We start from the raw sequence: 6138 nt of genomic DNA, 5'->3' as shown, positions 1-6138 counted from the left end.
TCTGGTTCCAACCCTTATGTATGGAAGCGAAGCATGGAGTTGGCAAAAGAAGGATGAAAGCAGACTGAATGCAGTCAAAATGCGATCGCTCAGACGAATGTGTGGCAAAACGATGTTTGATAGATGTTCGAATGATGAAATAAGGTAAGAATGTAAGGCTGAGATAAGCATTATCGATAAAATTAAGAAAGGTGTGTTGAGATGGTTTGGACATGTGGAGCGTATGAGTGAAGAAAGAACGGTTAAACAAATTTATGAGGCGAATGTAGTTGGAAAAAGAAGCAGAGGACGACCGAGGAAAACTTGGCACAATCAGGTATGTCAAATACTTGATAGCGACCGGGTCAGGAGTCGTAATAATCGTCGGGTATGTATGAGGAGATGCATGAATGTAGAAGAGGCAAAGAATGTTTGCAAAGACCGAGTGGTTTGGCGTTCGATTCTCTCTGCCTACCCCTGCGGGGAAGCGCCGTGATGGTTAGTTAGATCTGGATGAGGTGGATCCAAGGTACACTCCGAAGTGTAAGATTTTTCCCAGATCCTTCAGAAATTCACAAAAACAAATGATAACCTGACTGGTGTTAAGATATTTTACCAGGAAAAAGGGTCAGTATTATTTATTTTCTCAAAAATTAATAAAACATGTTTTACCATAGACGTGCTAAAAAGATTAAAAAAAGAATATTTAGAAAAAAAAAATTGGGCATAGACTAAAAATTGTTCAGAAAAAAGATACCTATAGACAATAAATAAAAACAACAGGAATTAGAACAAAATCATATTTATTTGTGAAATATTTAACATAATTTTAAAAACAGTTGATAATTTATTTTCTGTAATAGATTGGAATGAATTTGATGAAAACAGAACATAATTTAAAGGGTGTTTCAGTTACATTTAAGTTCACAGATAAAATATCAGAATCATTAAAGATATTACATTCAGTTATAGGTTATAACGCAGCAGCAAGTTTAAAAAAAAATGAGGATTTGCCTACGTGATTGTCCAAAGAGCTGAAGCGCATTTACAGACAAATTTTGACTACTGTTTTACATCGGATATCTATTTTTATTTGAAATGATCGGCATACTTGATTTTGGGTTATGGCGTCAGCTTTTAAAGTAAAATAGTAAAATGTGTTTACATAGGTGCTCATTTTAGAATACATAAAGTGAGCATTATTTTTTTTGTTACTATGCTGAGGCAAAGTATACACATAATCTCACTGTGCTGACATCATCACGTCCGCTGCCAACATCTCATTTTGACCTATTCTGATGTTATAGTAAAAACTAACCTCAAATTCGGTGAGAAGAAAATTTTTGTTTTAAAGAAAAGATAAATATTTGTGTTTTATTTTATTACAAAAATTTCATACTACATATTTCTTTGAGCCTAAGCCGCTCATTGTTAGAAATAGGTATCAAATTGTGGTAAAGTGGGTTCGAACCGAAAAACTCTGACTCCAAAAGCCTGCGACACTGACCACGGAACCACACCCCAACACAAATACACCTTGTTATTATTGTTATCCATTGCATTTTCAAACAGTATGAATATTTAATGTATTTGTGTATACCATGAGAAAACAATTATATCTCTTTTTTATTAATATATAAAGCGTTGCCATATTTAGGTAAAAGGTGATGATTTAAATTCACTGAAACACCCCAACTATCAATAAATAAATTTACATTAAACATACTCAAATTTGTAGTCCTTATTTCACACAACTAACTCACAAATAAATACTCTAATACGTCTTCTCTGAATGGACGAAATACCCTATACAAGTTTTAAAATTTTACTTGGAAAGTTACCACACAACTCCAAGAGGGAAACAAGTCCACAAAATAGAATCAAAAGTTTTATCAATTCGCAATATCAAACAGTAGTTATTAACCTCAATTTACCTTCAAAAGTTCGGCTGCAAATGTTTTTTTTGCGCACCCATTTCAACAACAAAAAAATTCCACAAAATGACCAGTTTTCTTTCACATCTTATTTAGAATTTTTCTCATAATTTTTCATTTAGTACAATACAACTTGTATATTCATCATCGATCTGTTCCTGAGAGCCTAGCTTATATGGAATTTAACAAATGTAGAAAGTTATTCCCATAAGAACTAACTGAAATTCAGTTGATTAATAGAAATTTTAATCATAGTATGTGTATTGCCTCAAAAAATTATACACATACTATTATTTTTTTTACAAAAAAATCTTCCTTGTACTGAAAATAGATTAAAGTAGAAGCAAACGAGAATGGAAATATTGTTCAATGGAGACTCACAGTTCAATATCAGGTAACTCCAAATCTGTTTCCAGTTTATTTTGACAATGATTTAGAGATCGTAAGAACATAAACACAGCAAAGGAAGATGTATATCCTGGCTTAAAAACATAAGAGAGTTGTTCCAGTGTAGCACTGAGTCACTGTTTAGAGCAGCTACAAAGTGAAAATAGGTACGAAGGTTTGCCTTCAGTGTGGAGCGGCACAACACAAAGTAGAAGATGATTCAGCAACACCAGATTTAACATATAACTTGTTTAATATTATTTTTCTCAATGACAATGAGTAATAATTTTTATTTTTCATTTTTAATATGCTGAATATCAAATCTGGCATTTGTTTATGGTAACAATTTTAATGTTAATAAATAAAATGTTGTCAACAAATAATTATGAACATGCGCTAAACTCTTTTCAGTCAAAAATTAAGGACTTATTTGGACTTATCCCCGTCTTGAATTGGTGCATCAAATAATTTCACTAGATATTTCAAATAAAAGTATGTCTATGCAAATATGTTACAATGTCTATTTTTTTTAAATTGATTTAGTTAAAACTATGTAATTGAATGTGTTCTAATATATCTACATCCACTTCAAACTTTACAAATAATAAATTATTATTTCACCAATTAAGAAACCGTTTCAGTATGGGAAAAGCAGAAATCAATTAAAAACACATTAACAGAACCGCTGCGACTTGAATTCATACATATTTTATAAAAATTCATGTTACAAATTTCAAAATGACATACAAAACACACAGGAACAATTTGAGTGATTAAAATAAATGAACATATTATTTATGATGCCCTGGCGTGGCCAATAAATGTTTACCATCAATTCTTTACTTTAAGTGCTTTCACACAAACATCATGCAAAGTCTACGCAAATAAAAAATCATAGTCTAAGCTTAACTCCAGGCAAAGAGTTTATATCCGCGCTGCATAAGAGGGTTTTCTGCAAAGTATTTCCTATACATTTCCATGATTGACAGTTGTAATTTTATTTGACACATTAATATTTGTTATTCGTAATACAGTCAAACCTGGATATAAAAAAAGCAGAAAGGAACAAGATATTTTTCTCCAATCTCTCTTATATCCATGCTTTCTTGTAAAGAGGTGTAAAATGACGGGACTTTGAGCCACCTCTATTTCAAAGAAGTTTCTCTTACCTCCAGATCTCTATGGTAAAATGGATAGATATTACAACTTCCGAATCAATTAATGCAAAGCTCTTATATCCTGGTTCGATAGTACAAGCTTTTGGTTTTACTTTTCATAACTTTGGAAAATTGTGATATATATCACTCACTCCTTTCAACAGCGTCATATATCAATAAACTTGATCACCAGACCAAAACAGATCGTTTTTAAAGTTTAAAAATAAATATCAAGCCACTTATTGAACTCTTCATTGTGCAACAGCTCTTTTTAGGTAAAAACCTGAATGTTTTTTCTCAATTTGGAAAATATTTTGTATGTTTAAAAAAATAATCAACAATACTTTTTCTTAAAAATGCAAAAACAAAACTTTCTGCCCTGTAGCGGGTAAATATTAAGTAGATATGCCGCTTTTGCTGGGATATAGTACATTTTCTGGGCATTCCAAAAACATGCACAGCTGAAAATTGAGGATTTTTGATTTATGACATTGTTGAAAGGAGTGAGCGATATGTAATACAATCAGTCTTCATAAATTGCATTCAGAATTGAAACGCTCACACCGGGTATTATTTTAGTGCTGTTTGTGCTTCTCTTGTATTTTACAACATCGGCATCAGGATTTAAGTAAGATTTGATTCTCAATTGAATTTTTTGATTCTGAACTAGACCATGTCAAAACAGTGATGATTTGACAGCCATTTTACTTAATAGATAAAACTATAATGCCTTCAATCAATATTCACATCATATTGCTTCAATGAGAATTCCAAATGTCACTCATTCTAATTGCCAATTGAGCAACATTAACATTTGGGTCAAAATAAATACTTGTGATTATTCAGTACAATATTTATTTACCCTGGACTGGTACCTGAAGCGCAGGCCTGATTACTTTTCCTTCGCATATTTAACAATTAAGATAACACTGTTTTTATACGATGCAGAGCTCTATGCACCATTGAGTACAAACGTACTTAAGGGTACTTTAAGGGTAATAGGAAAAACACTGGTAATCTTACTGACCATTCCCGGGCACTTTACATGTGTAAATATTCCTTCAAGTGGCGATCGTTACCTTCGATGTTACGCTAATCCATTACAGTATCTACTCAATGAATTAGGGCCACGCAGAATTTCGCGCAATTTCTCAATTCAAACAGGAATAACTCAGAGAAAACCTTGAATAAAACAACATTGAATTTTATTTACACATGAACACTTTATTACGCTTAAATAATGCATATATTTTCATATAAATATAGTTAGTATTTAGTATTTCCACCTTTGGCAGAAATAACTGCCTCAATTCTTTTTGGCATACTTAAAATGCACTGTTTTATCATGTTTTTTATTTCTTCGTCTTCTGACCAAATTTTTTGAATATTTTCTTTTAGACAGTCTACTGTCCGATTTGGAAATGAGTATACCTTATTTTTTAACATGCTCCATACGTTTTCTATAGGATTAAGGTCCGGAAAATTTCCAGGCCAGGGGAGCAAAGGCAGATTTTTGTTAGACAAAAATTTTATCATTGATTTAGCCCGGTGGCAAGGTGCCCCATCCTGCATGAAGGTGTATGGACCTTCTGTTGGGTCGAGTGTATGGTAGAAGGGCAATAAAATTCGTTCGAGGACCTGCTTATAGGAATTTTGGTTCATTGTTCCTTCCACGAAAAACAACGGCCCAGGTAAATTGTTAATAATACATGACCATATCATTGTTGCAGGGGGGTGTTTGATAACTTTTACCACACAGGCCTCATTGTAACGTTCCATTGGTGTTCTCCTGACGAATCGACGGCTCTCTGTCACGGCTTCTAACCGGCACTCATCACTAAAGATGACCTGAAAAATAATGAAAATTTAAGTTTAATTCAAATATATAAGTTTATTTACTAAAATGATATGTTGAAAATTCAATTTTAATAAATACCTTTTTCCAATCATCTACCGAGTAATTTCGATGTAGCCTGGCCCATTTTAATCGATCCGCTTTCATTCGTTGTGTCAATTTTGGTACTTTTTCAGGGCGCCTGCATTTCAGATTTACTTCGTAAAGACGTCGCCTCAGTGTTGATACCGATATATTTATACCCTCTTCTTCCAATTTTATTTTTAATGTTTTTGCTGATGCACTACGGTTTTCTAAGGCACTTTGAACGATTTTTCGATCAGTCCTCGGTGTTGTTTTTCTAATCCTACGACAGTTCTTTCGCCGATTGCTGGTGGCGGGTGACTGATTTTTTATTGATTTTGAAATTCCGTCCACTGTTTGACGAGAAACGTTTTCTTTTTTTGAAATTTCTCTATTAGATAGTATTTTTAATTTCAGTAGCACTATAACACTAGACTTTTTTCGTCAGAAATGTCTTTACTTTTTCCCATTTTGTCCTTTTCAAAAAAAAAACACTTTTGTTTACAATTTTTTTTTATACTTTATGAACTAAAATTAAAAATTAAGTTTTTTTCACAAGACACGATAACTATATAACCTCTCTGAACAAAACAACAACCAGAACTCAAGAAACTTCACTAATAAATGAGATAGGACTATTTTTTGAACTTTCAACTATCTGTCTACCTGTGCCAATTAGGGACCTTTCTCAGAAAAAGGGTTTGAAATTTTGTAAAGGCTTAAATAATCCAGGTATATTTTACATATTATTGAAGGTAATATA

The sequence above is a fragment of the Brachycentrus maculatus genome, unplaced genomic scaffold (assembly GCF_059751285.1).
Source record: "Brachycentrus maculatus isolate JH-2025_06_01 unplaced genomic scaffold, ASM5975128v1 h1tg000310l, whole genome shotgun sequence".
Lineage (NCBI taxonomy): Eukaryota > Metazoa > Arthropoda > Insecta > Trichoptera > Brachycentridae > Brachycentrus > Brachycentrus maculatus.
The sequence above is the reverse complement of the archived record's forward strand: the minus strand, read 5'-3'. Positions refer to the sequence as shown.